This window comes from Vanellus vanellus, assembly GCF_965231255.1.
Source record: "Vanellus vanellus genome assembly, chromosome: 6".
NCBI lineage: Eukaryota > Metazoa > Chordata > Aves > Charadriiformes > Charadriidae > Vanellus > Vanellus vanellus.
The window spans coordinates 31578198-31588412 of NC_138911.1; the positions used below are offsets into that span (position 1 = coordinate 31578198).

Sequence of the window (10215 nt, forward strand, 5' to 3'; positions counted from 1 at the left end):
AGGCAGAAAATTAAGATATTTAAGGCTCAGAGTACTTATCTATATTGCAAGCTGATAGATAACTGGACAAAATTCAAAGCTGTTTTGGGGCAGGATGGTACAGCAATAAGCTATTGGGTCTGAGATGGTTCTAAAGAAACCGCAATAGAGTTACACCATTTGAGGTCCACAAGACATTAAGAAGTGGTCTGTTAAACAAAAAAGAACAATTGGGGAGGTAATTTTCCAGGCTGCCTGTAGGTGCAGTCCCTTCTCTCACTGTGATAAGCGCTTTATCTGAAAAACCATTTTGGATAAGCTAAAAATAAAAAAGCCTAGGGACTAAGAGGTGAAACAGTTCTTTCAATTAAGATGCTGAAACATACCATACTCAATGGATGTTCCATATGCACAGAGGCAAAGGGTTTTTTTTGTTTGGGTGGTTGGTTGTTTGGTGGCTTTTTTTTTAATTTAAATAAAAAAGCAAAGACTTAGCAGTCAAGGAAGTAATTGTTACTGCATAAAAGGAACAAGACAGTAAGAATGGATCAAATTTAGTCTTTCAATCTTCTAGTCAGATGGATGTGAAACACATCGTTATCTGTAGGGCTTCAACAATTCATTTTACTTGAAGCACTCTATTCTTATTTTTTCCATATTTGTACACTTATTTGCACAGTAGCTAGAAAGCTGCCCTGCTACTGACTTAATTCTGGCATGGACCAATCCTAGCACCTCTGCTGTCTGTGACACAGAAGATCAACTCTAGAATTAAAGAAAGCCTTGGACTCCTTCTCATTACTATATGTAACTACCAATAAGAAACCGGCAGAGAGAACAGTTGAATTCTGTTTCCATTACAAAAACTGTGAACATCAACATATACCAAGATTGAAACTGCTCACTGGAGAAGTGAGAGATCTGGACGAGAGAGGAAAATGCATCCAGTAACTTGCAGCAGCCAAGATGCGACAACGAAGGGAACTGCATAGCACATTTTTTCTATCAGCAGCTAGAGAACACACAAGAAACATACGTACTCTTCCAACAGTCAGAGGGGCCTCTGACATCAAATTTATAAGCAACTACAAACCAAGGGTTAGGTATGGAAAGTTAAGAGATGCAGATGTTAAACTGGATCTAGGTAGAACACACTTGTAGAAATCTCAGGAGCAGTATCTTGACCTTCTCTGCAGACTATCCCACTACCCTGCCAGTACAGTTCAGTGATCAGTGTCTGATATATTTACTGTGGTCTCAGTATTGTATACAGCAATATTCAAATTTCCCCAATATACTCAAATGTGTAAGTAAGGAACTAAACAGTCCTGAGATATTTTTAAAACCTCAGCTGACTTATGAAAGTATTACCTCAAGTGAAATTGGATGCAAGCAGCATCCTTGATAGCTGCATTTTTAACTAGCACCTCTTTAAGCAAGAGATTAATGTGTGTGAATGTTACAGTGGTCACAAAGATACAGGGGTAAGAAAACCAGCGAGCGTCTAGCCTGACACCATTCAAAATACAAAAAGAATGACAACTTCAGTCCCCAAAACGATGGATTTGTGTCAGATCTCTGATTCAAAGTGTTGTCAATTTAGACTATATCTGTGCCAGCAAGCAGGGCGGTGCAACAGTAACGGATCTGTTAAAACAGATGGACCTGAGACCCTAATGTCCACACTACACATTTTGGGGAGGTCCACCCCACTGGAACAAATGCCCATTTGCAGATAAGAGTGTATTTTTCAACATACTTTAATCCAAACAGAATCCAGTTCATCTACAAGCACAGTGCAAACCAACGTGAAAAAAAAGGTTTCCCAAGTGAGGACGACTGTGAGACTTCCTTCTAAAGCACATTCCTGATCCGAGTTAACACAGTAATGTATGTGCACACTTTATTAGCCCTGGGCAATTTTTGTAAGCTGCAGATTAATGTCATGGATGGCAAAACAACTAAGCTTACTCTAAGCAGACCCAGCTCGAACTTTTAACTAAAGCAAGTGTTACACGAACACAGCTATAATATTCCAGGTTCAACTTTGGCCTAGAAGGAGTTCAGTTGCTTTCATAAACTGCTATTCTGGGTTAATAAGTCCTGGTGGAACCAAATGCCATGCCATGCAGATGCATGCCATGCACCAATCTTCTGAAACATGGAGAGAGTACAGGAACACCCGTATGTCTCTAAGGTTTGGTAAAATCCACTGAGACTTGTTAATTCTGACTCGGTGCTATCCCTGCTGGGACAGACCCCTGTCCATTAGAAACACGCTAGCTCTGACACACAACTAAACAAGTGCACAGGGCTGAACTGAGGACATGCTGGACTCAAGTGTCTGAGACCACACAGAATGCAGAATTACTATGAAACAAGGGTCACCATCACTCAGACATTGCTGCCCCATGCTTCTTTATTATCTCCAACTCCAAAAAGTCCCTATAAGAGGGGACTGACTACATGAGAAGATTGTACTGGTCTGCCTGAACTGTTAATGTATTTTTTAAAAAATCATAGTGTTCTTTAAACTATTTTTTACTCTATTTTTTTAATAAAGGTATGAAGAGATAAGTCATAAACAGAATGTAAAAAATCACTGGTAACTAATGTATTTTAAACCAATAATTATATCACCTACTCATGGCAGCATTATAATTCTACCAGTGTCACAGGAATAATCTCCTTAGTATCTCTGTGTTTACACATCATAACTTTTCTTTAGAAACGTGCAAAACATTTTAACCATTTTCAAAACAGTTAAGCTCCCCATGAAACAGTTGCAATACTTACTGTTGAGTTGCTGTCATACTAAACAAAGTTAAAATTAACTGTAAAAATCCTGAAGTCTTCATGCATAAACAAACAATGTGTTTTAATACATTTAAATATATACATGTAGTGTCATATCAGCAATGACACTACGGCTGATCTAGCTTCATTTCATTTTGTCTGATTTTAACTTCTCTTCAACATTTTCCCAATAAAATTCTTCTGCACCACAAAAAAATCTGTACGCTTAGTCTAGAATAAATTGTACAAAATAACAATGCAAGCTAGTCCCTCAGATAAGGGAGCAGTAAGTGCAAAATTTATATGGATTTTTTTAAGTTAACTACAATTTATCTTGGATTATAATCTTAATATTTAGATTATTACAAAAGCACCTGACAAAACCCATGCCTATGGTAAACATGTAACACTATTTAGTAACACCCTGGTTAAAGATGTTATACCAAGACATTTCATTTGTATATCCATGTTATTATGTTTCACTGAAATGCCCGGACAAAAGAGCTTTCACACATAAAAATGTTTCTAATTCTTTTTAAGAATTCGAGTAATTCCTATTAAGAGGAATTACAATGTTTTGGCATTTGATTCTAATCTCAATACCAAGGCAGCAACAAAGGGTGAATGACAATTTCCTCTAATTTATGACAAAGTATTTTATACATTTTTTGTCATATGATGGGTGCAGCTGAGCAACATAAGCATTTTCAGAAACAACTGGAGAAAACACATGCGGTAAACCAATCTATTAAAGTCAGTATTATCACATAGGCTTTTACATCAGTCTCTACACGATGTATGGATTTTTAAGACATTCCATTATAAAAATAACTAACCCCATAGTTTGTCACTCATTGGAGATGCTGTTTATAGTATTGCTTCTCACAATAAAAAAGGTCCCTAAAAGAAAAATCTTTTATTTCAAGCCAACTGATACTCTTAATCAAAATGTCCACTTTCTCATAGAGCCCTACAGTTTTCCCTAAACCTGTCTGCCAGCTAAGCAAGGCATCTATGTCAAACACAACAGACATGGGGAGAAAGAAAACACATTATAGATTTTCTAAGTATATTTATTTCTGAACAAACAAAACTAGTATTTGCTCAAGCTTGTTTTTCAGAGGTGATCTAGAAAGCGTTCACTACCTGCAATGGAATAAGTTGCATCCCAAACTATTATTATGAAGCAATCCAAAAAGCAACATGCTTATCCAAAACAAAGCCTCAGTCCAAAAGCCCTTTAACAAGAGCTCCGTTAAGCATGTCACCAGAACTTTATGACTTTTGATTTAGCTCCTAATTCTGCGTCTCTGCACCCATATAAAACCCTAGTCAGTCAAATAAGTGACTCTCCACTCTAACTTTTCTATTAATTCTTCCCAAAACAAAAAACATGGCTGTGGCATTACATTTAAGTGAATGGGCACATAACAGACAGAAGCATAGAAACCTGAAGCACTATGTACAATGCCACTCCTTTACAGGGAAAGCAAGAAACTGTCCTATTCCTCCTTTGAATTTGTTCTGGACCATCTTCCATAAACACTGTTGCAGTACCTGAAGCAATGCTTTCTTGCTCCACAAAAAAATTACTAAAAATCTGTGTGCATGTATTTTAAACTGAACGGACTGTGAACTGTACAACTTTAAGATTTCACTTCCTATAAGCCCATGTAAAACCTACTACGAAAAAAAGTTACTTGTGTTCAGGATGCTCACTGTGTTCAAATAAAAAATCCTCTTTTCCTTCAGGCAGACAAAGGTCTTTTTCTATAATGGAAAAAGACATGAGAAAAACATGCCAATATACACATCACAATTGTTACTGACATGGATGAAGCACTCCGATTCTTTTATCCACGCCACGTGTTTTAAGATGACTACCCCACTCCACACTAAGGACACTAGCTTCCCCGCCGCGATGCCGTCGAAAACCCTTCCCTCGCATGACCCGCTTCCCCGACATTGGAAAGTAAAATCCCACCCGCCGTCCGGGCGGCCCGCAGTAAGCAGGGGAGCAATTTCGGGCGCCGGCAAACGCTGCACCCCGGCTTCGCCCGCTCCCACCCGAGAGGCGCTGGGCCTCGCCCCGAGCGTGAGATGGGCTCCTCTCGCCTTCCGCAAAGCCGCTCACCGCCCCGCCCGGCTCCCCGCCGCGCCTCCGGGAGGCGGAAGGGACTCCCACGCCTCCTGGGCGGGAGAGGAAGCGAAAGGCCCCCGCCGCCCGTCGCCACTCTCCCGCGAGCGCCTCCCCGAGGCCACTCTCCCGTCCCACCCCGCCACCTAGGCCCACGCCGCCTCCCCCGCCGAGGAGCGGGCCGCGGCCGGCGAGAGGCCGCCGGCGCCTGCCACGGCCCAGGGTGCGGCCGAGGCAGCTCTGCCGCGCCTCCTCTCAGCAGGCGGCTGAAGCGCCGCCGCCGCCGCCTTCCCTCCCCCTCTCATCCCCCCCGCAAGCCCCTCGCTTCTCACCCCTTCGCTGCGGAGCAGGAGCCGCGTCCGGAGCGCCGCCGCGGCCCCTCCAAGCCGTGCGGGTCGGGGATGGCGCGGAGGGACGCCGCTCGGCCGCCTGAGGCCCGGCTGGGAGGCCCCGGGGCGCCACTAGGCCGCGAACACACCGCGCCGAGCCGCCGCCACCGCCGCGCTGCGCGGGGTCATGTGACCCGCCCCTTCCGTCAGCGGCCCGACCTGCACCGCGCTGCGCGACCATAGAGGTGGCCCTACCAGAGCGCCCCCCCCGGCTCCGCGCCCAGACAATAACGCGGCCAATCATAGAGCGGCAGCGGCTAGAAGGGTAGAGAGGGAGGAAAAAGGCATCCGGGCCGCCGCCATCTTTGCTGGGGGCGGGAGGTGCGGCGCCTTGACCCAGCGCAGAGCTTCGCCATCTTGAGGTCAAACACCGCCGCTGGGGGCACCTGGCTGCTGCGGCGCGGGTGGCTGAAGGCCCTGGAATGCCTCCCGCTGTGGGCTAGCACCGGCTTCTCTCATGGCTGCTGGCGCGTGCCGGCTGCCGCCGCCGGGCTCTCGGAGCAGGCTTAGCGGCGACCCAACTGGGACAGCGGTAGGTGCGGGCTGTACCCGTAGGCACAGCCGCCTGGGAAGTACGTCTGTTGGTTTTAACAGGCTATTAGCAAGGAAGAAACACGTCTTTTAGCTGTGTTTAGCAAATTCTAAGGGCCTAGGAAGCTAAAACAAAAAGCAGTCTTACAGTCAGGAGATGTAACGATATAGAATTAGGGAATGGTTTGGGTTTGAAGGGACCTTTAAAGGTCATCTAGTCCACCCCCCCTGCAATGAGCATCTTCATCTTGATCAGGTTGCTCAGAGCCCCATACAACCTGACCTTGGATGTTTCCAGGGATGGGGCATCTGCCATCTCTCTGGGTAACCTGTTCAGTGTCTCACTGCCCACCCTCATAGTAAAAAGCTTCTTCCTTATATCTAGTCTGAATCTTCAATCTTTTAGATTAAAGCCATTACCCCTTGTCCTATTACAACAGGCCCTACTAAAAAGTCCATCCCCATCTTTCTTCTAAGACCCCTTCAAGTACTGAAAGGCCACAATCAGGTCTTTCTCCGGGTTGAACAGCTGGCACAGCCTGTCCTCATAGGAGAGGTGCTTCAGCCCTCTGATCATTTTTGTGGCCCTCCTCTGGACCCTCTCCAACAGGTCCATGTCTTTCCTGTGCTGGGGGCTCCAGAGCTGGACACACAACTCCAGGTGGGGTCTCACGAGAATGGAATAGAGGGGCAGAATCACCTCCCTCCACCTGCTGGCCATGCTTCTTTTGATGCAGTCCAGGATACAGTTGGATTTTGCGGAAGGCTGTAACTCTTCTGAAAAAAAACTAAGGATTTACAGAGCAAAAAGATCAAATGCCAGTATCTTAGGCAGCCATATACTCAGCAAAAACATGTCACTGTGCTATAAAGCAGCTGGGCCTAGCCATAGTCTACAACTGGTATTTTCCCTGAACTACTTCCAGCATTCAGATTCATTAAAGGGCAATTTCTGATGTACAATTCCCCCCAAACTACATGCAAGACAATAATTGCTGTAGTTACCATAAGGATGGCAAGCAATTGCGAATGGAAAGAGAAAGTGACTGTGAATGGAAGGAAGGTGGTCTTACAGATGATTATGAGGCAGACCACAACATAAGCATATGTGCACAAAGCTGTTTAGAACACTTTGGAACAGCTAGGGAAAAACAATCTGTCCATATTACCTTTTCCACTGTTTATATACACTCTTTAAGAAAAAGTGCTCAAAAGACTGGAGTGTAATGGCAATCCCCTCCACCTGTAATGGCAAGAAAAACATTCGAAGCAGACTGTTGAATTCCAGTACAAAGCAGATTAAATCTACCTGACTGATGTCATACATGCTACTGAACAGTCAACAACTGAACTGCAACTAGGGTCTTGTTCATCACCTTGTTTCACTAGATGATGTGCATGGGTAAATATTTTAGCAGTAGCAGATTTAGGAAATACTTCAAGATTTAATGCAATTCCTTCCCCTTTCGGAAACAGCATCTTTGCTTTCTATTAATTACAATGCATTGCATACAGCCTGCTTATCTCCCTTCAGCTAACGCAAATTTAGTAAATGCAATACTGACTACTGTTAATATTTCAAATAATTTATAAACATTTATATCTAGGTAGGTAAAAACGGTACTTATTTTGCAGCTTGCAGGAAAAGCAAGGAAAAGAGAAAGGACATAAAAAGAATCTTCTGAGTTTACTGTTTCTGTGCTGCTGTCTCAGATTGAAACTGTTACCTGCTTGTAAAAGAAATGTGAAATCCAAACTCACCCCTCATGCTGTAACAAGGTCTTTTATTTACAGGAAACATTGCAAAGGCCTTCCTGATTTAGATGTTTGTTTTGTTTAGTGAAAGAAACAGGCCATTTTGCATTTACTGTCCTTGTACAAATCATGAACAAATCCAATATCCGTCCTAATCAAGGAAGAATAGCATCAGAAGCATCCAGTAAAAACAGCTAGTTCCACATCACTACTCTTTCTGCTACTGAATTTTAGAATTACCTACCCCCAAACCTATCCACGTTATCTTTTTACCCTTCAGTCATGAAACTGAGATCCCACATTCCACTTACTGATCACAGTTCACTTTATTCAGTTCCTCGCTGCGGACTCCAGAGTTTCATGCTCCAGCCAATCAAGGAGAGTGCAGTAGATGGCTTTTAATATTAAAGCCATAATTAAAAGAGGTGGGTTTTATGTCTGCAGATTGTTTTGCATTTCAAATGTGGAAATCATTCCAAACATGCTAGGCAGCATCTCAGGGTACAGGGGTCAATTTTTTTCTACACTATGCAACATTTTAAATGTTTTATGGGTGGAACAGAGTTCTAGTCCACAGCTCCAAAAATCACCAAGTAAAAAGGATCTACTACAGAGGTGAAGGAGTACAGTCTTCATAAAACTGTGACTAATTATTGGAATCCCGGATCCTTACTGCCAATCTGCTCTATCCAACTTAGGTTTCTCTCTCTTTAGTATATGCTATGTTACTCCCATAACAATCAGTAAAACTTGTATTCAAGGAGCAGGTAGATTTGATTTTTGACATATAACAAAAACAAAGTTATGGTTTTAAGCAGGGCATTTAAAAGAGAAAACAAATCTACATTTAAATTCTGTGAGTATACATATGGCAAACAAGGAAATTCATAGGAAGCAGGGGAAAAAAACATGAACAAATCCCTAAGACCTGGCTGTGACAGCGGAACACAGCTTGGACCATGTACAGAAATACTGCATACATTTCCTATTCCAGGAGGAGCAGTGCCACACTTTTTTTCTGAGAGAGAAAAGTAGGAAACAGTGGGAAGTGAAAGCTTGGGCTACACAGAAGGTAATAACTAGTGCAACTTTGTACATTTTGTAATATTGTAACTAGAAGTAGCCTTTAAGGGTACTTCTTTTTAATACCACAAAATGAACAATTACATTTTGTCTTCTCTTCCTCATACCCTTTAATCGTTCCCTCTATCACACTGCCAGTCTAAATACAGAAACTAAGAGGAAGATCGCTTAAATGCCAAACTCTCACTGATTTGATTCCTTGGCTCCCCATGAATAGCACTGTGAGATTTCAAAGTTTATACCTCCTATGTATTAAATATGTAGACTATGCAGGAATTTTTCACTCTGAAGACATTTGGCTCAGCAAAAGTTTATTCCTATAGATGTCAGCCTAGTTAATCTTTTTGAGTAATCTTTTCTGCAAAATAGTGAAAATACATTATCTTGATAGCATGAAACAATAGGGAAGACAGTTACTGTGCCAATCTTCGTTCACTCATTGTCACTAAACTGCGTAGAAGAGAAATAGATAAACCACATATATGTCTAGTTACACATATATATAGTAGAATCTAGTAGAACAAAAGTACTTCAGCAATACACTTGAATTCTGACAGCGTCACTCCTAGAGTTAGGAACATCACTGATGCCTCATTTTCGTGGTAATTGGACCTGCTGACACAGTTCTGTGTAATGACGATACTTTGCCTTACAAAGGGTAAACTCGCTATCACTGCTGTCTATGTGGATGTAATTTGGCTCCCTCTTGAAGTTATTTGTATACAACCAAACTGAGGGACCAAACATCATGGCACTTTATAGCTGCCCTCCTATGGTTATCAACATGTCAAGTCCACTGAAGTGAAGCAGCACATCACCTTCCTCGACTGAGGTAACCATTAGCATTTAATCCAACCGCCCAGCTAAGAACTCTGGTTACTTTAGAAGAGAAATTGCTTGCGCACTGTCTATACTACAACAAAAATATTCTTGCATAGTATCTAAATCATGTATTTTCATATACATATACAGCCAATGAAAAACAACTTGTCCTTTTCTTGTAGCACCCTGACCTTTCCCGGCAGTACCATGAGCCAAAAGCTCACAGGAGCCATTGCTGGCCAAGGCTGGTTCTTCACTGTGGGGCTTCTTTGACCACCTCTGTCTGCATCCACCGCCTGTTTCCACAGCTCCAGTTTCTGACCACAAATCAGCCAACTTTTGGTAATCATGTGCCTCTATTTGGGATCCATAATCTGTTTCAGCTAAATAAATGGTGGCAGTTCACCCACTGGCTGTAGCTACTGTCATGAAAAAAGATATAAGGGTGATAATTACAGTGACTGGTGGCACTCCTTGTCCAGACTTGGTGGCACAAGCAGGCTGGGCGCCCACCTGGCTTTCAGGCAAGCACCGTCTCCTGCTTATTTGCCAGACCTGGAGGCCTGGGAGCAGCCGCTTGGTCGCTCTCCAGGAGATGGAAGGGAAAAGCTTCGCTATGAACTTCATCCCTCAAACACCAGCTGGGAGTTATTTACACAGGGTGGCACACACGTCTGCCCTCCCGCCCTCAGGGGAGCCCGGCAGGGCCTGCCGGCACCACCG

At 43.3% G+C, this 10215-nt stretch overlaps 1 protein-coding gene across 1 annotated transcript in view; it reads right to left on the minus strand.

The window, feature by feature from the left end:
* Positions 1 to 5350, minus strand: part of RBM25 (RNA binding motif protein 25) — a 35415-nt gene extending 30065 nt beyond the window's left edge. Inside the window, exon 1 of the mRNA XM_082485077.1 lies at positions 5245 to 5350. The gene's annotated coding sequence lies outside the window, so the exon portion shown is untranslated. The remainder of the gene's footprint in view (positions 1 to 5244) is intronic.
* Positions 5351 to 10215: the final 4865 nt, after the last annotated feature.